The 20691-nt window shown below is 41.3% G+C and overlaps 3 pseudogenes across 3 annotated transcripts in view; all 3 read left to right on the forward strand.

The window, feature by feature from the left end:
- LOC147579277 (cationic amino acid transporter 3 pseudogene) overlaps positions 1-20691 on the forward strand; it is a 489600-nt pseudogene that overhangs the window by 301967 nt on the left and 166942 nt on the right. The gene's annotated exons all lie outside the window — the stretch shown is intronic.
- LOC112867847 (cationic amino acid transporter 3 pseudogene) overlaps positions 1-20691 on the forward strand; it is an 80059-nt pseudogene that overhangs the window by 55733 nt on the left and 3635 nt on the right. The window contains exon 1 of one of the 2 annotated variants that reach the window (XR_015253746.1): positions 2379-2522. The exons of the other annotated variant lie outside the window; for it this stretch is intronic. The product of XR_015253746.1 is annotated as a cationic amino acid transporter 3 pseudogene, transcript variant X1 (transcript). Of the gene's footprint in view, positions 1-2378; positions 2523-20691 lie in introns of those variants that run through there. 2 annotated transcript variants of the gene reach the window in all.
- Positions 14006-14446, forward strand: LOC112867688 (cytochrome c pseudogene; annotated as a pseudogene).

The following is a 20691-nucleotide window of genomic DNA, read 5'->3' on the forward strand; positions in this document are numbered from 1 at the left end:
CACCCTGGGTTCCTCTACCTGCCTCAGTCCCACATCACTTCCACATGGTCTCTCCTTCACTCAGGCTTTTCATACTTTTGACTGGACTTTATATTTCTCCCCCATTCTGCTGCTATCACTCCCTCCCTTGCACCCTAGACTCTGTAGGCTGTTTCCTCCAAGTCACCTCTGCCTTGGTCTCCCCCTGCAGGTCCTCCTTCCACCCTTCTGCACTCTGCCTGAGGCTGATGTTGCCTCCCAGTCTCAGTCCCAGTCCTAGCTGTGTTTCTGCCCTGATTCTTTATCAGATTCTCTCTTTTCTTGCTCAGTTTCAGGTGTGGTTGCTGGCCTTTGCCCCCACCCTCTTCCATGGGGCTCTTCTGGACATGCCAGAGATCCAATTCGACCTATTTCCTCCTCTCCTTCCTGTTGTGAAGGTTCAGGTGTTGTCTTCTGGCTCCCAGTCTCTGCCAGGACCTCCCTGGTTGTGAAGCAAGAGGTCTTGGGCTGAGTTGGAATACCAGCCATGTTCTTCCCCATGTAGCCTCTTCACCTGGACTTACTCACCTGTAAAATGTGGGAAATAATATAGGAGCTTCAGGATATAATGCATGGTAATGTAGTGAGAATTAGCACTGTGGTAAGGAATACAACAAACTCAGAGACTAAAGAGATGGTGACCTGAGCCAAAATCAAGTCAGATGCTTAACTGACTGAGCCACCCAGGTGCCCCTCAAACCATTGTAAACACCTAGGAAATTGACCTGAGAATTAATGCAAAATCTGCATAATTTGAGCCAGAGAACACGACAGCTTTGTGGTGTGGAGAGGTGAATTGTGGGAGAGAAAAGCCACAGAGCTGCCAAGTGTAGGAAGCCATTTTCACAGAGGACAGAGAGAGAAAGAGAAGGGGGGAAAGTGAGGTGCATTGGGATCATGCAAGCAAAGCACTATCCCTGAAAGAGGCTAGACAGAAAGAGTGAAAACACTTGCAGGGAACTGGAAGTTCCCCAAACCATTGTTCCCCAAAACCATTGTTAGGGAGAATGGAAAGGGTTTCATTACTGCTAGCATTCTATAAACAGTGGAGCACAGAGTCTGAAGTTTCAGAGCTCAGTGTCTGGCTATGCTCTGGTGAGGAAGGAAAGCGAATCCTCAGGAGCAGGCAGCTTGGTATGAGTGGTCTGTGTGCCACATGGGGAGAAGTGGTTCCCCTGCTTGGACTGCATTTGGTAGAGGCCATACAGCTTCCCTGTGGACAAAAGTCACAGAAGACCCCAGAGAGCTGCCACGTTTACTGCTATAGTGAAAAGATACCAGCTGAGTGCAGCAAAGCCTTGGCACCAGGTGTGAGTTGTGAATTACCATAAACTCTGAGCCTTTGCCACTGCACAATTGGGTGAATGTTTTCTGGGACAAGCTGGTACCAGGACATTGCTCAGCAAGATACACAATGGAATATTACTCAGCGATCAAAAACAATGAAATCTTGCCTTTTGCAACAACGTGTATGGAAGTAGAATGTATTATGCTAAGGGAAATAAGTCAGGCAGAGAAAGACAAATAAGGGGAATGAGATGGCACCTTCTTTTGGTCACCATTCAGGGTCTTGGCAGCCCTAGTTTTGATTACTTAGAGCAGGAAGCTCTCTAGACAGGGAAAAAATATATATATATATATATGTATACATATATATATATATATACATATATATATATGTGTGTGTGTATATATATATATATATATATATATATATATATATATATATATATTTCTCCAGCACAATGCTCAATGTATATTCAGTTAAAATATGCTACAAACTCTGAATGACTATCTCAGAAAGTCCTTTATGGTGAAGCCTAAGCCAGATCTCTTTTAATTTTATTCCTGGAGTGATGGGAAACATGGGTGAGAGGGCGGGGATGGATGGTGATGATAGAGGAACCTAGTAGGAGATTCTGGAACAGGCAGCTTTAGGGGGTGCTTCCATCCTTTTTAAAGAGCTGCTTAGAGGACTCTTTAGCTGGATCTGGGAGTGGCCTCCAAATGACATAGGCTGGACTCCACATGGCTTTCCTCACTCTCCTCCTGCCAACCAGGACCTCCTCCAAACCCAGGACCCTGGGAAGCTTGTTTCCTTTTAAATTCCATCTTGCCTCCAAAAAGTCTCCAACAAAGTCCCACTTAAGCTCTTAGTCCACCAAGTCACTCATGTAGGGTCCCACTAGTCTTCCATCACCCTCCTCCAGCTTTCCTCTAGATTTTGCCTAATCTACTTCCTTCACTCTACCATTCCCTTGTGACCACCTCCTGAGGGCCCTGCCTCCTAAGGACCCCGCCTCTCGAGGGCCCTGCCTCTCTAAGGCCCTGCCTCTCATGGGCTCCACCTCCAGAAGGCCCTGCCTTGGGATGGCCCCAACTCCCTGTGGGCCCAGCTAAGCTCCACTTCTGGTCCTGACTCTGCTTGGGTAAACTTCCCTTTCCCTGGGTTTTACTTACCCTTTCTTTCAGGTCTTCCTCCTCTGGGGTAGGAAAAGCACCTGGTAAGTGATTTCTCCTATTTACAGAGTTTGAAAATGCAGACAGAGCCAGAGAGCAAGAAGGCTGGCCTGGAGTTCCACCGACTGTGGACTTGGGCTTTAGAGCAGACGGTATTTTATAGCTCCAGAACCAGACTCTGGATGGGGGGAGGGCAGTGCAGATCAGAGACCTTGAGAGTTTGGGAATGGCAAGTAGGTTTGCTGGGGTCAGAGTGGTTTAGAGGCCTGCACTCTCTTCTCCTCCAGACCAGAAACCTTCTCAGCTCTGCTGAGGAAAATATTAATTAGGGGAGGTTATTCCTTTGACCTTCTCTGGCATCCTTCCTACTTCTTTGCCCTGTCCTCCTCCCTTGCCTTTCCTTTCTGACCTGGTGCCAAGCTTGTTTTATCCATCTTTGTCTTTCCCACAGCGCCCAGCACATTGTATGCTTAGACCTGTTCTTTGAATTAATGAATATTCTTCCACCTGGCTTTGCTGCTTCCTTCGTGTTTTGCCATGCTTTCTCACTGGAAATTTTAAGTCTCTGTATCATATCCTCTTAGGGTGGACATTGTTGTGGACTTTGCAGAGTAGTAGGTCAGCTGTATAAAGTGTCCCACCACCATGACAGAGGATTTGAGGGACTTCTTCCTCCATGCTCAAAGAGCTAGATATCTATTTTTACAACTGCTGAATGTCTCTCCCTGCCTTTCTTATCTAATTTTCAAAAGTTGTGGTGGGGATTGATTATAGGCAAGCTCAGGGTGTAGCAGGCAATTTTACCAAGTTCCCCTGGGGTTTGGCTCCCTATTGGTCTTAAAACACTGGGTCTCCTAAAGGCAGTTTGCCGTTATCCCAAAATATATTTGCAACTGTTTAATTTTAAAGGCGATGGGAATATTAAATTGTTCTCCACCCTCCTCCTGACTTCCATGTACATGTGGAGAGTACCCAAACACCAGAAGCCTAGATAACACTTATCCACGCACAGCACCTGTTTTATTGATTATATGTGGCAAATGTTTATTTCTAGGTTGTCTTTCTCTTACCCTCTGGCAATTCTTGGGCAACTTCTGTCCATTATCAACTGAGACATATTATGTGCTTCCAGAAGGCAGATTCATTTTAACCTTAGTTTAGCAAAATCATGTGGAAAGTCCATTTTTCTTCAACAAGTATATTCCAAATTAATCAAAATAGTTTTTCAATTATATTCTTTTGGTTTATTCTCATCCCTTTTTTCTTTTATTACTGCAGAAATCACAAAGCAGAGTGGGGATTAGAAAGAACAAGGAAAAATAGAGTGTCCCTTGAAAAGTGGTGGCAGAAGTTATTTGTTGTAGATTATAATGCCTGAGCTGGGGTGAGACAGATGGGTCTTGATGGAGAAATCATATTGACCATTATTTGGATAAGAACACAGTACTTTGAGTCATGATACAACTTTCATATGACTCAGATAATCTGGTGACATTCCTAAAACAAAACAAAGCCAAACAAATTAATATTACAAGGGAGATATTGAAGATGTACAGCAGGGCTATGAGGGGAAACAAGCACAGTCTTGTGAGAGAGGATAGAGAGAAAGAGACAGTTGAGTACTTACATGGGAGGACAGAAGGACACATTTAAAGATATGAAAGAAGATAACCAGAGAGATAATTGGCTTTCCAAAGCCACCTTGTGTGCAGTATATTATTGAGAGTGTATATTGGGAAGAGGGACACAGAAGAAAGAACCAGTGGTTCTGACCACTCAAAATGACTAGTCTAAAAGTGGAGACAAGAGTATAGTGATAGATGGGATTATTAGATGGATTTCTAGAATCTGTGCCTTCAAGGAAAGGAAGGGCTTGGGGGAAAAACAAAGTATTCAACAAAGCTTCTTGGAAAAAGTGGTTTTTGATCAGTGCTCACTGTAGATAAAGGCCATCCTACATTAAGTTGTTTGGAAAATAAGGTAGACAGCCAGATGGATTTCCTTCTACTGGTTTCTCCTGAGAACTTTTATTAGGTGTTCTGTGTTGACAGGATTTGGGGCTGAGAAAAGGGCATGGAGAAGCATAGGGGGAAGAAGAGAAGAAGTTGATTTTCACTGTTGACATCAATGTATCACATCCCTCTCTAATCCCTTAACTGCATGTGCAGACTGGCATTCCCCAGATCTCTTTCTTATTCTTGTATGGAAATTATAATTCTGATTCTTCCTGGTAGTGCATCTAATTTCTGAAGACCTTTAGAAGCAGAAGCTCAAGCTTTCTGATTTGTCAAGTTGATTATCTTGTTTTGGTGTGATTGAAATATTAAGAATTTCAAAACATGGATTATGATTGAAATTAAACCTGTAAATGTGTCAAATCATGAATGCGGAATGTTGCTTTTAACTTTGTCTTCTCTGCAGTTATCCCAAAATGACTATGAAAAGGTGCCTTTTCACAACCATCCTAGAATGATACTAGAAAATATGGAGTCTACACAACCTCTAGAAAAGTTATGGCTCTCTGATTGTATACCCAAATAATGGTTAAATGATACTAATGTGGTGTGTGCATGTACCAGGGACTCCATTGTCATTGTGGGAAGGAAGCAGACATGTTTTGTTCTACATCTACATAGATTTGGGTCTATATTTGGCTGGATGTGTTTGATCTACATAGAGTTTGTTTGGATCATGTTAGTTTGCATCAGGATGGGTTTTCACTGACTCAGAATTCAGCTTCTGCCAGACTGGAATGGTATTTGAGAGGTGTAGGCCTGGGGGTGCTAGGGTAGGTAGATGAGTAGGTGGAGGTGGATGTGTTTCTTCCTGGTCTAATGAGTTTGGGGGTTGCCATGCTTTCAAGCTGAAGTCTTGGTTGCACCTGGTAATATTTACTTGCATAATAAGGGTTTCAATCCTTATGAGAAAAAAAATGAAGCAGATTCTACCCTAAGGAATTTTTATTTTAGAAAGGGAGACAAAGGCTGCTTTCAAGTAACATGCAAAGTATACCACAAAGTGAGATTACAGTTGGGAGGATGTCTGGTAAGTGATCCATTTGGTGAGGTTGTTCTCAGAAGACTCCTGGGAGATTAGTTCGGATATTTATTTTCCTTAGTAAGAGCTGAATTTGGTTACTTCAGCTTTCTTTCCAACTTTTCAGGGAAGCTACCTGAACTTTACTTCTCTATCCCCAGAGGAGAAGAAACACACTTATTACTATTGCAATGGGTTCTCCTTTCCTTTTCTGCACAGACCAAGAATGACAATATTTTTATATTATTCTTATATTTTAGTATCTAGATCTTTACTAATATCTGTAGCAAATATTTATCTGGATCTGTTTAGTTAGGCAAAATGGATTTACTATTTCAAGATGTGATGAAGTTTGTTTTGTGTTTTTGGTGGGGGGGGGGGTCTATTTATTAGAGTAAGTCCAAGGCTGACAATGTAGCTTGAACTGATGTTTTCCTGGGAAACAGATATACACAAGGCCAAGATGGGGGTAATTCCCCTCTCTTCCATGCAGCATTCTCAGGTTGACTCATGGTGCACAGAACATACTCAGTAGTCTTGCCAACACTGGAAAATGAGGTCCTTACTACTCTTACCTTCCATCAACTAGGAAGCCATCTGGGACCTTGACATACTCTTGCTGTGACTGAGGAATACCCTTCCTGGTTCACAGTTTATGTATCTTTCACTTATTTTGGCAGGGTGGAGGTCTTCATGAAATGCCCTTGGTTGTAAGTTCCCAGACAGGGGTATTCTGTATTTGCCACCATTGTTCTTGCACTGTGTGTAACTGAATGCATTATGCTTTTGGCATAATAGTGGTGGTGTTGATAATTTAAGGTGAAGAAAAATGTTCATTTTGCTAGAGTTCTTTTGCACAAAGAATCAGTGTGGTGCCTAAATTTTCTAACTTGGAATTTTCCCTTGTATTCATTTATGCTTAGTTGAAATCTTATCTTTAAAAGATTGAATCCAGTCCTTCTCACTTAGAAATTTTATGTGGCTTCTACTTGAGGAACGATCAAATTTCTCACTCAGACCCAGCTCAAAGTACATTGAATCCATTTGTGTAGTTATTTATAGACAGTACAGGAAAAATGGTAGCAAATAGAGAAAATTCTTTTCTCCAGGAACTTAGAATCTAAAGGAATTTCAGAGATACATTCCTAAAATCCTGAAACAGGTGAAATCATGTTCTACACACCATTCAATCATTTGAGCATTGTACATTCCTCCTTTCTTCAGGCTAGCCTTAAATGCAATTATGCAGCTTCAGTCTTATGTCATGTAGCCTAAGGCCAAAGCATTAGTTGGCTTATTTTCCAAATAAAGTAAAGCAGTGGAAGTAATAAAACTCTGTGTTGTCTATCTGTTCAATTGTCAAACATCAAAGAGATGACACTGGAGAAAATCATAAAGATCACAGATAATACACTTTGTTTCAACTGACTTGGGTTACTTCCTTTGTACTTTCACTTTGTTGTGGTGAAAGCGACTTGGGCCTCAGTTGTTGTGTTGGATCTCTGACATAACCAAACTGGGATGTAAATCTTGGGACTTCCTTGGACATGACTGTTTAATTCTCTGTACCTTAGGTTTCAGCTGGGGAAGGAAAGGCAAGCAGAAGCACCATCAGGCAGAAGCTCTGCTCCCAGTACCACCTCACCACCCACTATTCCTACCCTCTTCCTTAACTGGGTGTCTACTTAGGGCAAAGTTCTCGGCTAGTGGACATTAATGAGGGGAGATCAGGGGGCAAGGAGAGCATACTGGAGAATACTGGAGAGATCAGGTATCTCTGTGTAGGTGTGCCTAGAGAAGCTTGGCGATGGAGGGTCATGTTGAGTAAATTTGGAAAAAGCTTGTTCTAGGCAGAGAAAAGCAGTCTCTGTTATGGCTGATAATAATGATAGCAAGATGTGCATGTGTGGGAAAAGATTTGTCCTGTCCAAGCAGGAGCCACAAAAGTTAACAGTAGGAGTAAGTGGTAGAAGAACAGTGAAAAGAGAACATTGGCAATACAATCTTAGAAGTTTGGACTTAATAGAGAGGAGGAAACTGCAGGTTAGTTGGGAGTGTGTGTGTGTGTGTGTGTGTGTGTGTGTGTGTGTGTGTGTCTTTTTAAGACTTGAGGAAAGTGTCATTTTCCAGAAGGAGGGTAGAGAGAACTTACACTTCAGTTATCGGCTGCATGTAGCGATCAGGAAGAATGTATTTCAGGGCTTCATCCTGCTTCAAGGGCAGCAGGGTGAATCTTAGTGAGAGCTGAGGGCATCTCATTGTTCAGAGTTACCAATTTTATGGAGCAGGAGGGTGAACCAGAGAGTATGGCAGGAAGCTGGCCTTAGACATGCAGTATTTGCAAACCATAGGAAGTTACTAGATACAGGTCTACTGTGGACAAGGTTCTAAATGTCTAAGTGATTTCATGTCATCTGAATTGAACAGAGGTCTAGGTTGGTGATCCCCAAATATCTGAAACCAATGAGTTCAGATGGAATTCCTTAGATTTGTTCCAAATTTTTATGTACTTTCCCCAAATAAGGTCAGGATCCTTAGAGGCTGCTTTGTCAATCCCCTTGTTTCTGGATATATTTGAAGTTTTCTTCCTTTTGAAACTAAAATAGAAAGGAAACCCTTTATCTTTTCTGTTGATCTTCCTGTACCAATATCATGTTCATAATGCCCATTATTCCTTATCTCAAGTTCATATCCCTTAATAACTTAAAAAATACTGAATAAATCCAAAAACAGACAAAGAGGTCTTACTGGTGCCTGATGTCCATGGGTGATTAATAAATACTAACTTTGCTTTAGGTGCTGTGAGCTCAGAGCTGGTCACAGACATGGGTCACAATGGGGAATCCTAATGCCCATTTTATATTTTCTACCAGTCTCCTGTTTTCAACAACAACCAAGTCAGAATGATCACTCTGAAATAGCTGAAGTCCTATTGCAGCAACACTCTGCCATTTTAGCTCTGAAAGTGGTTAATCAAATTTTGGAATGATCGGTGAGCTGACATTTTTCTGGTACTGGTTCTTCTGGGTTAAGGATAAGAGGACATTTCAGTTTCTGGCACACATTCCTAGTCTGCCTGACTGGCAGCCACATCTGGGGAGCAAATAGCCAGGTGAATTAGGAAGCTTAAAAAATGTTTTGTTAAACTATAGTCATTAAACTATCACCATCTGCATTCTAACCTCCTATGTTCCAGTTGGGGCTGTCCTTTGTAACAGATTATTCCTAATACTATGTGCCAACAGACTGTTGTCTGGAAGACTTGGGTGATGGCTGAGGTTTGGGATCCCAAACTAGAGATATTTAGGTTGTCCAAGAAATTGTAACCGTCTTCCTGCCATTGGGCTCTCATTTTAGAAAATGTCTGTTCTCCATCTTCCTTTACACAATGAGAGTCAAGGTTTCATTTTCTTCTCCAGCGCTCCCTAACTGCATGAATGTGGGTTTATCTCATTTTAATAATGAGGTAATAACTAGAAAAAATTGGATAAAAGAATAGGATGATGAAAGAAGTCATGGGAGGACAATTTATATTTGGCATCTAGAGATCTATTACCCTGTATTTCCACAAAAAGCCAAGTGAAAGGAGATGGGCTGAAGTTGTGGGTAGGAATTACAATTATCTGTAACATCATATCCCAGAACATTTGGAATAGCTACATGGATGCTTTGAAATCTTACTTGGCATCTAAAAGCATAGTCTGGAGACCATTTGACCCTAGGTTAGGTTTGGAGTTTAGCAAGATAAGATTTAATTGTAGTTCTCAGATTTGATGGTCCCAGTACTTGCAGCTCTGGCTGATCAGCATCTATTTGTGAGGAAAAGGAAAAGATTAGCAGAAGGTAACCCTGGCACAGATAAAATAACTGGTTCAAATACTCCTTTAATAGTTATTCCTTGAAGTCTTGACTCTTTGTGGAGGTAGCATGCTGCATGCAGTAGAAAGATTATCATCTTTGAAATAATAAAGAACAAAATTCAAATTCCAGCTCTTCTTTGTACTGGCTTTGTGAGCCTGGGACTGTTGTCTAACCTCTCGGTCTGTAAAATGAAATAATAATACTTATTTAATTGGGATGTTATGAGGGTTAAATGAAATAGCATGTGTACATTACTTGCAGCTCAACAAATGTTGGTTCTCTTTGTCCCCCTCAATGTATCCCTAAATTTTGCACATATACCTGGTACCCCTATTTGCCAGATCCCATTTTTCTCTGCCTCATGTCCATGCACGTGTTTCCCAATGCCTCTAGACTTGAAGTCTAGGGCCCTGGCTTATTAGTCTGTTTTCGCCCTACAAAATGACAGTAAGGATATGGAATTTTAAAAACCGTGCTAACATGAGCCATGGTTGTGGTTTTGTTCCAGTAATTTTTGCTGTTGAGTTTTCGTTTTAAATCAAAGCCAAGAGAGTTCTATCTTCCCACCCACTCCTCTCATCTAAAGTTCCTGATTTGGGGCTAGATCATTCAGGGTGGGATTCGATTCCAAACAAAGTATAATGGCAAGGTTGTTTATAAAGGGCATTCAGGGAAAAAGAATCCATAACGTTTACTATGGGGACATTCTTGTTTTTCTTCTACCCTTTTAGTTTGAAAAATATCCAACTTACAGAATGTTGCAGGAATAGTATAATTAACACCCATTTATATTTTACCAAGGTTGAGCAATTATTAATATTTTCCACATTTGTTTGCTATCTCCAGTGTGTGTGTGTGTGTGTGTGTGTGTGTGTGTGTGAATAAAATATGACCCATATTCAAAGTTTACTAAATGTCCAGTTTTTCTATAGAAGAATGTTTCTGCCTAATCCCTGTGCAGTCCAGCATTCTGCATTGCATTTGATTGTCATGTCTTTTTATTCTCCTTTAATCTGCAACAGTTCCTCAGCCTGTCATTCCTGACATGGACAGTTTTGAACAGTACAGGTCAGTTTTATAACAAATCAATATTCTTTGGAAGGTTGCTTTGTACACTGATCATTTTTTATCATTAGATTCAGGTTACACAATTTATATAAGAACATTGTTGACAGCAATGAGTGCCATGTCGGCAGGGGGCACATCTTTTTCTTCCCTATTGTGTTTGTAGTATCATGCACTAGGACTGGTGTTTATAAGGTGCTTAATGTTTATTAAATGAATGAATGACCTAAGATGTTCACTGCTACTTAGGTCTATTATTTTGCTACTTGAGGGCTACTCCCATTTTTATTATACATGTTTGAAGTCTTAAAGATAACACAGGACCTCTGTAATGATCCCAGAGAGAAGGGAAATGAGATTGGGACTATGATGTGAGGCAATCTGTGGAGTCTCTTTACCCTAGAACTGGGTGGTGATCATAGTGTGTTGAGAGTGGAGGATGAGTAGATGGTCCTTAGCTGGGAAAACACAGCACACAGAAACTAGGAGTACATGGCATGTTTCCTTGCCAAGAGAAATTAGTTATTTACATTTCCAGATTTTACTATATTTCCCTCCCCTCACCCCCATTAGAATCCTAAGAATGCCATAGTGAAAACGGACTTCTGTCTCTCCTACTTTCCCAGCTGGGACAACCCCATAATTCTCTCCTTCTCTACACTTCATCTCTCCCCCACCCACACACAAGTGTGTATTTTTTTAACATTTATAAATGGTGGTTGGGTGGCCATTCTTTCTTGATTTGTGTTAAGAAAATATATAACTTTTTGGATTTACCATTTGGATATAGAAGCTTTCATCCCTGTTTCCTGGGGGGAAATGAGGTTATGACAGTTACTCTTTACTTTTCAGAAATGTGTATTCAGGCTTCCATTTGGGGTCCTTTCTCTCTCCAGCTCTGAGCATCTCAGACATTTCTGACAGTTCTTCCTGAGGCATCTGGGGCTTGGGACTGGATTCATAGATGTAATTCTTCAAGGCTTGCAGTGCCTGATTCACATGATTCCTACCCTCTTTCTGAGAGTCTACCTACCCTTATCTTTGCAGTCCTTATTTTCGCCAGGTTACAGAAAGACATCTTTTTATCTTCATGTCAGCTCCTGATTATCCACAATAATGCTAGAGAATAACATTAAATAGTGAGTGATGCTAAAATGACTTTTGTTTGATTTATAAGTGATGGAGTCCTGTCTAGAGATAATCCAGAAAGTGAACAGCTTCAGTCAAGTCAATTCATCATGTTATTCTCCCATGCTGGTGAATAGAATCTCTTCTTTGGCATCTAGTCAGGGAGGTGGATGCAAGAACACAGCATGTTCAACCCTCATTTTGTTTCAGACCCACAAGTTATCTATTGAGAGCTCTGCAAAACTTATTTTCATGCCTTGTTTAAAACTGAGAACCCAATACTTAGCTCACAAAACCTTTTTAAAACTGAGAACCCAATACTTAGCTCACCAAACATTAAAATCAGTAGGCAACATGTAAAACTATCAGCTTTTCTAGGGTTTCCATCACACCCAAAGTAACAGCCAAAGTCTTCACGGTGACTCTCAGACCCTATGTGAAGGATCAAGCTTCCTGCTTCTCTCTTTGATCATCCTCTCCTGCTTCCCCCTTACTTATTCTGTCCTGGCCCCACATGCCTCTTTGTTATTTCTCAAAAATAGGTGGTTTTCATGACGGAGATGTTGATATGACAGAGTAGTATAGGGACCCTGAGATTGTCTCATCCCTGAAACACTGCTATATCAGCATTAAACCATTTTGAACACCTAAGAAATTGATCTGAGGATTCACAGAACAATTAATTCTGCATAATTGGAGCCAGAGAACTTGCCAGGTATGTGGTATGGAGAAGTGATTTGGTAGAGAGAAAAGCTGCAGAGCCTTGGAGTGTAGGGAGCCATTTTCATGGAGAGAAGACAGAGAGAAAGGGGGAGAGTGAAGCACATCGGGATTGCACAAGTAAAGCACTCTCCCTGGAAGTAGCTGGAGAGAAAAAGTGAAAACACTCGCAAGGGACTGGACAAAAAATCTGTTCCCAGAAACCACTGACAGGGAAAAAGGAGAGGATTTCATTGCTGCCAGGATTCTATAAACAGTGGAGTGCAGAGTGTGAAGTTTCAGAGCTCAGTGCCTGGCGGTGCTGTGGTGAGGAAGTAGGATGAATTCCTTGGAGCAGGCAATGTGTTCTGAGGGGTGCCACATGAGAAGAAGTACTTCCCCTGATAAGAGTGCATTTGATAGAGGTTATATGGCCTCCCCACTAGCAAAACCCCAGGCTGACCCCAGAGAGCAGCCATGTTTGCTGTGGTATTGGAACAAAGATGCCAAAGGACAGCAAAACTGCCCTCTGTGTGTTGCACAGGCTGTGTGTTGTGATGTGTCATAATCTCTGAACCTCCGCCACAGTGTAATTGCATTAATATTTTCTGGGACAAGCTGGCACCTGGACATTGCTGGGCAAGACCAATCTCCCAGAGAGTTGGCATGGGTCCAAGTGGAGTGGTCTCTGAAGTGTGGGGTTTTTGAAACACAGTTCCATCTCAGATAAAACTTTGGAGGAAGGTGCCACCTGGAAGACAGACAGTTTGGACACTGACAGGGAAGAGGTGGGGAGCAGATGAAAACCTGACACAAAGGAGGGAGTTTGCAGGTCAGTGAGGGCAAGGGGTTCCTGTGCCAGAGACTAGGGAGCTGGGTGAAGCCATTTTCACATCTAGCATGTGCATGTGTGCACACACACAGATGACCCTAGTAAGCTAAGTAGTGCCACCAAGTGAAGAAGGAGCCCTCACACAAAGCCCCATCCACCTGTGCCCTCCAGGCACAGCCCCAGAAGACCAGCACAAACCCCTTTCACAGACTTATTAGTCTGCAGACTATAGTGTGCTGCAAAGTTTCAGTTATAGAAGAAACTGGATGTAACTTCATTTAGGTTTCATTCTGTGTGCTGGATCCTTTGTTTATTTGTTCATTTTCTTTACTTCCATTTTTGGTTAGGTTGTTCTCCTTTTTCTTTCTTTATTTTCTTTTTCTTTCTTGTATAAATAAAGAGAAAATTCTTTTTATGGTTTTGTTGTTTTAACTTTTTAATTTTTATTCTATTTCATTTTCTTTATTTTATTCTACTTTATGGTTGAAAACGTTTTTATTTTTTTAACATTTTCCCTTTCTCTTTTTTTCTCTATTCTATCAAGCTTTTCTCAATAAGCAGACCAAAACACACCTAATATCTAGCTTCCTTTATTTGATTTTTTTTTCATTTTTTAATTTTTATTAATCTTTTTCTTCCTCCACAATGAGAAGATGGAGGAATTCATGCCAAAACAAAGAATAGGAAGAAATGATGGCCAGGATTTAATCAACAGATATAAGTAAGATGTCTGAACCAGAATTTAAAACCACACTTACTGGAGAGAGTTGGACCTCCGGCTTGTGAGCAGGCACCTTCACTTTGCGCACAACCAAAGAGCAGTGAGCGCAAAGCCGCGAAGGGAGGCTGAAGCAGGGGCAGGGGAAGCTCAGCCATAGGGGCACACAGTTGTCTTGGTGGGTATATGGGTGGGGCCGAGGTTAGTGCCCAGGTGCTGCAAGTGGGGCCCACGCGGGTACAGCAGGCCTGGAAGTGGAGACCCCGGACTTCGGCCAGCCAGAACCTGATTTAAAAATGGGTGATGTTAAGAAGGGCAAGAAGATTTTTGTTCAGAAGTGTGCCCAGTGCCATACTGTGGAAACGGGAGGCAAGCACAACACTGGGCCAAATCTCCATGGTTTATTTGGGCGAAAGACAGGTCAAGCCCCTGGATTTTCTTACATGGATGCCAACAAGAACAAAGGCATCACCTGGGGAGAGGAGACACTGATGGAGTATTTGGAAAATCCCAAGAAGTACATCCCTGGAACAAAAATGATCTTCACTGGCATTAAGAAGGCAGGGGAAAGAGCAGACTTGATAGCTTATCTCAAAAAAGCTACTAAGGAATAATAGTTGGCCACTGCCTTATTTATTACAAAACAAAAAAATGTCTCATGACTTTTTTTTGTCTTTATCAAACTTCTAGTGAAGCAGCTGGTATCCAAACTCTCTTTGAAGCTATTCAGAAGCCACAAGGCCAACTCCCTGATTGGCAGGAGTGTTAACATCCAACCATGGGAACCAGTGGAACTTACTGCTTTGGAAAAATGTTTTGAAAGGGAAAGGTCCAGAGTGAGGGCAGTGCCCTTCTTAGAGGAGTGTACACATGACCTCCAGGACAAAGAAGAGTGGGTAGGATTGGCTGGGAAAGCAAAAAGGCCTTAATTTAGTGGGTGGATATTGGATTTGACAGTGGTTCTTCTTGGGGACATGGGATTGAACTTTTGTTTTGGAGTTTGGAAGTTGCTTAGATACTGAGAGAAACCCAGGGAGGAGAGGGAGGAAAGGGGAAGCCTGGGGTATTTTTCATACAACCTGGCTTCATGTCCTCTGGTCCCTCTCTGCAATTCTTTAAGCACCCCCCCTAAGGAAGTACCACCTTTGGGAGAGACAGTTTCCTAATTAAACTGAGATTCACAGACCCAGGGCCCTCATTAGGAATTGCTCTTGAAATAAATGATGGTGCATATTCTTTTTAAAAAAATTTTTAATGTTTATTTATTTTTGAGAGAGAGAGAGAGAATGCAAGCAGAGGAGGGGCAGAGAGAGAAGGAGACACAGATTCTGAAGCAGGCTTCAGGCTCTGAGCTGTGAGCACAGAGCCCAATGTGAGACTCAAAACGAAAAAACTGTGAGACCATGACCTGAGTTGAAGTCAGATGTTTAATGGACTGAGGCATCCAGGTGCCCCTTTTTAAAAATTTTTAATGTTTATGATAGTGCATGTTATAATCTCCTGTTTCCACCTGGGTTTGCCCTTTGCAATCTCTCTTTCTCTCTCTCTCTCAAAAAAAAATCCTACTTAAAGGAATCTCAAGATATGCTAGTCAATGAATACATCTATATACTCAATTTTTTTCTGTCCTAAGTGCCTTGTATGGTTGTTTCCTAAAATTATGAGCAAATCCTAGTCCTGTGTAGTGAATATTGGGGCTGGAAGTGTGGAATTCAGAAGAGGAGGTATATGGATCCTGGTCCTGCCCACTGAAAACTTTTAGGCAATAAAGGAATTTAAACAACACACCCAGGATGCTAACATGCAGAAAGGGAAAGTTAGTTTCAACTGAGCATCAGGTTGGGCTGTAAGTGCTGGCAGGAAGGGGAGGATAGTTGGAGACGGGAATCAGTTTAGGAAAGTCTTTTTAGACATGGAATGGGGAAAATGTAAGATGAGGTTGAGAAGGGATAGTCCTGTAATAACTAGACAGGACTGAGGAGGGCATCCCTGGCAGGGCAGGTAACTTACCTAGGCCAAAGGCTCATTCCAGGAACAGTAAACAAGGATGTGAGGAGCTGAGTTAGGAAGGAGGTGATGGGCCTAAGGGTAGGGGGAGAATTAATGTGGGGCTCTGACAGCTGGGTCAGAGAGTCTGGACTGAATATAAGCAATTGGAATAATCACAGGTTATTGCACGGAGCAAGAGCATTTCTGATCATGGTATTTGAGGCTGATGTTTCTCTGTTGTTATCAACTGGATTTGTGGTAGGCTTTCTCAGGATTCCCAGTCATGGATTTGCTTTCCCTTCTATAAGTTTGCTTGTTCATCTCTTGTTCTGTCTGCTTCTGTTGGAATCATAAAATTATTATTTAGTTCCCAGATGTTTTGTTCTTTGGGATGCTTCTCTGGTATTTACATACTTTATTGTAGCCCTCTTTCCCTCATCTTCAGTAAAAGTGGGAAGAGCACAAAGACCACCATGCACAACACAGTTGAGGGAAACAAATGATCAAAAGCCTTACCCCTCTCTCACCCTGCCGTTCAGATGGTCTTCCTCTGGGATTCTGGCTCATGGTCCATGGATAGACTTCAGGAGAGTGTAGAACATTTTTTTGAGGTGGTCAACCTCAGAAGGGTGTGTGATTCAACAAATGTTAAGAATCACTGTTGTGTCTTTGTTGGGAAGTAGGTGGCTGGAGACAGCTCCACAGACGGAGAAATGTGGTACAAGCATCCAGAAACAGTTAAAGGAGCTGGAGGAGAAAGAGGAATTGGGGAAAAGGAAATGGGTTCAGAGGGAACTGGTAGGAAGGGTGTCCCATCGTTCCTTGTTCTCCACCCTCTTTCTAGCAGGTATTTCTTCTCTGTATTCTCCAAGTCTTGGCAATTACATGATTCCAGTTCCTTCAATTTAAATCTACTGAGTTCCTGCCATTTATTAGGCAATGAACTAGGTCCTCTCACAACATCACCTCATGCAATTCCTTTGTTGAACCTGAAGTACAGAGTGGAGTCCACCCTCCCTCAGTCGTGGACTGTTAGCACCATCACTTCCTGTTAGGCCCTATATAAATGCATTTTTTCCCCTTTCATTCTTATCTCTATTCTTATTTCTCCTCCTCACTGGAGGCACTTGCTTTAGTGTATTTAGCAAATACTCTTTCAATCCATGGTCTATATGTGTATTTAGATGCATTCATCCACTCAACAACTACACAGTGCCAACTATATGTCAGACACAGCTGTAGGTACAGGGAATACAGCCAGGAGAAAAGAAAAAGTCCTGCTTTAATAGAACTTACTTTCTTTTGGAGTGAAACAAATCATGAACAAATGAATAAGTAAAACATATAACACCTTAAATATTAAGTGCTATGGAAAAAAAGGGTGGTGAATAAGGTATGTTGTGGGTGGCTAGGAGTGGAGTGACTAATGAAGGCTGTGCTACAAATGTACTTTTTCACAAAATGCAGTTAAGGGAGCAACTATCCAAATATCTAGGTTAGAAGTGGTACAGTTATAGAGGACATCAAGTACCAAGGGTCTGAGTCAGGGCTTGCCTGGTATATTAGGAGGCTAGTGGCTAGAGAAAAAATGAGTGGGAGAAGAGAGAAACAGAATACTGAGAGGTAGCTGGGTCAGTGACAAATACTGGAGGATTGTGTAGGCCATTGTAAATGCAGATATTGGCTTCTACTCTGAATAAAAAGGGAAACAGTGGAAGGTTTTGAGCACAAGAATTATGTGACATTTTTAACAGATATATGTGTATCCTTGACCAACATACAATATTTTTTGGGCTGTTTTTGTTTGTTTGTTTTGTTTCATTTTAAAGTTTATTTATTTTTGAGATAGATACAGAGCAAGTGCAAGAGGGGCAGAGAGAGAGAGGGAAATAGAGAATCCCAAGCAGGCTCCACGTTGTCAGTTCGGAGCCTGACTTGAGGTTCAAACCCAAGAATCGTGGGATCATGACTGGAATCAAAATCAGGAGTCATATACTTAACCTACTGAGACACCCAGGAAACCCATGGCTGTTTTTTTTTTAATGTAGATAAATGGCATTGTGCCTTACACCTCATTCCCCTTTTACTTTTCCTACCTAACATTGTTTCTGAGATCTACCCAAGTTGCTGTCTGTAAATTTGCTTATTTCTCTGACCTGCTGTATAATATTTTATTATGCATATAGGACACATTTTACTAACATATTCCTCTAGTAACAGACTCTTGCATAGCTTCCAACTTCCAGCTACCACAAATAGTCCTGTGATGAATGTGCTCATGTGGGTCTCCTTATGAACTTGGGAGTTTCCTTTAAGTGCTACCTCAGAGAGGGATTGTGGGGTGGGAGGATGTGTGCATTTTTAATTCCAAGGTTGTACTTCAGGTTGTACTTCAGGATGGTGGGCCCAGTTACACTCCTACCAACAGTGAATGATAGTTTATATTTTCTCATCAGATTCCCATGTTGATCCAGTAAGGGAGGTCAAGTAAGTTTCCTGGAACTGAAGCTTAAAGAGATTAGACAAATCACCCTGGTTTATATAGACAAGCAGAAGAGCCAGGGCTGAAATCCAAAATTTCTGACATAATGTTCCTTGTTCTTGCCACTATAGCACCCAGCACTGCCTCTTCCAGAAATAATATGAAGCATCTGTAGACAAAGATATTGTTATAATATTAATTATAATAATTATATTATATAAATATATTATAATTATCATAATATATGTTATAATATTCTCTATCACAATTATTATAATTATGTAATAATACTTATTATTATCATTGTATTTGAACTTTGCATCTTTTGATTAGATCTTTTTGATCTAATTCAGTAAGCCTATGACCCCCATGTGTTTAGCACTAACATCTATGCCGGTGTCTAAGTTTCAAGGCAAAGTATATGGAATAAAACTGTTTTCATTGTCTCAGGAGGACCAGCTAACAGACTTGAGTTTTAGTGGATGATTTCAAGGTTAGACATTTATAAAGACTAATTGATTTTAAAGTTTGGACACTTGGGTCAGATTTTAATATTAAACAGGTAGAGTATATTAAGTATATATTGTTTGTTAGAAACTGAGCTAAGTACTACTTTACAGGTATTGTTTCACTTACTCCACACAACAACCCTATGAAGTATTACTTTTGTTCCCTTTTGACTCATGGAAACTAAAGTTCTGAGGGCTGAACAAATTTGTCCAGAGTCACCCAGTATGTGGTAGAGTTGTGATTTGAACCTGAACCATCTACCTGCAGAGCCTTTACTCCTAACTACAAAATGTGCTTGCTTATTGTGAAAAGAAAGCTCTTAGAATCTCTTCCCTTTGAAATTGAGGACAATTTCAATTATTGAGGACAATTATTATCAGTTGGGTAGTTTAGAGCAGTCATGGGAAGTATGGGGCTAGTTGGACAAGAATCTCCAGAGGGAGAGGATGTTTGAAAATGTGCGCAGGTATCTTCATTATGCCTCCCTCTGTTCCCTGAAGTGAGAACCTCTGCCTTAGGATATCCCACCTAGATTATAGGGCCTGGGTGTGATGCCTTCCAAAAAGTAAGAATTCTCTAATTGAGTGTTGGTGGTTGGCTGTGTAGAACTCAAGGCAACCTGATCTTTTTTAAACAAGTGTCCTCAAAGGCAAACAATTCTTTATCACCCCATGTGCCTTATACCTGCCATGAATGATGTACAGTCAAGGTTTTATCACAGTTGGTTTTCCTTTCATACTTTTCATTTTGCTTGCATTCTACAAGGAAAGTAATACCATTTATATTTTTACCTGAACCAGGTTTATAAATGTTGCTTGGCTATAAAGTATGTATCTCAAAGTCAAGTAGATAGGAATTCTGGATTATGTGCTCTTTCAGGTTTCTTTTCTCAGTTTGTGTATTTGTTCACCAAATATTTATTGAGCACCCAACTCACAGCCTAATTGAGGAGACAGGAAGCTGACCTGGAATTTTGATTCATTAGGATCAATGGCACATGGGGGTAGACTGGGTGCTATGAGAGCACATATGGAGGGTAGCATAAGAGTTAGGGGAGGCTTCCTGGGGAAATAACTTCTGAGCTGGGAGCTGAAAAAGAAGCTGAGGTTAATATGTGAAGGGGCCAAGAGGGCATTAGAGACAAGGGAACATGGTGAGTGTAGAAATCACCACTAGAGCAGGAACTGGGCAGGGGATGAAGTTGAAGGAATAATCACAGGTCAGATGATGAAGGAAGGAGGACTAGGAAGGAAGATCAGTGGGAATCACTGAAGGATTTGAAGCCTGGGGGTGGGTGGGGGACATGTCAATCACATTCACAGTGTAGAAAAGTTCCATGAATTAAGAAGTGACCACCCCCCTTATCTATCTCATGTACTTGTTAGTAAATCATAAAATTGGAACTGGTGGTGGCAAATAAGGAGTGTAGATGGATTTGTACATGAAAGGTCTGATCCATAACCCAAGAGTTCCTTTTGATAATCTGTAGAGAAGACTTTTCAATTTTGACTTGATTTTTCTATCTTTAGAAACCTCTGACAACATTTCCTAAAATTCTCTCAAACCAAGTCTGAGTAGGGAGGAGAGTGGGGGCTGCATGACTTTGCTTTCTCTGTTCTCCACCATTCATTTCCAGGGTTTTGCTATGAATTTTTCATTCAAAGTCTTGCTTCCCATTGGGGAGGGGCCCATTTGAATAGCAGCAGGGGAGGAGAGGGAACCTCATGCAAATTCCTTCATTAAGAAAACATATTTGGCATATTGAAAGCCTGGTTGAATGAGTTAAAAATAATTACTTATGAAAAACTAATAGGAGTTACAAGTGAGTGATTTAATAAAAGCTCACAGAGCAGGGTAGATTCTCCAGGCTGCTGGCAGCTGATATCACAGATG

This window comes from Puma concolor, chromosome B4 (genome assembly GCF_028749965.1).
Source record: "Puma concolor isolate L17-30 chromosome B4, mPumCon1.1.hap2, whole genome shotgun sequence".
In the NCBI taxonomy this organism is placed as follows: domain Eukaryota; kingdom Metazoa; phylum Chordata; class Mammalia; order Carnivora; family Felidae; genus Puma; species Puma concolor.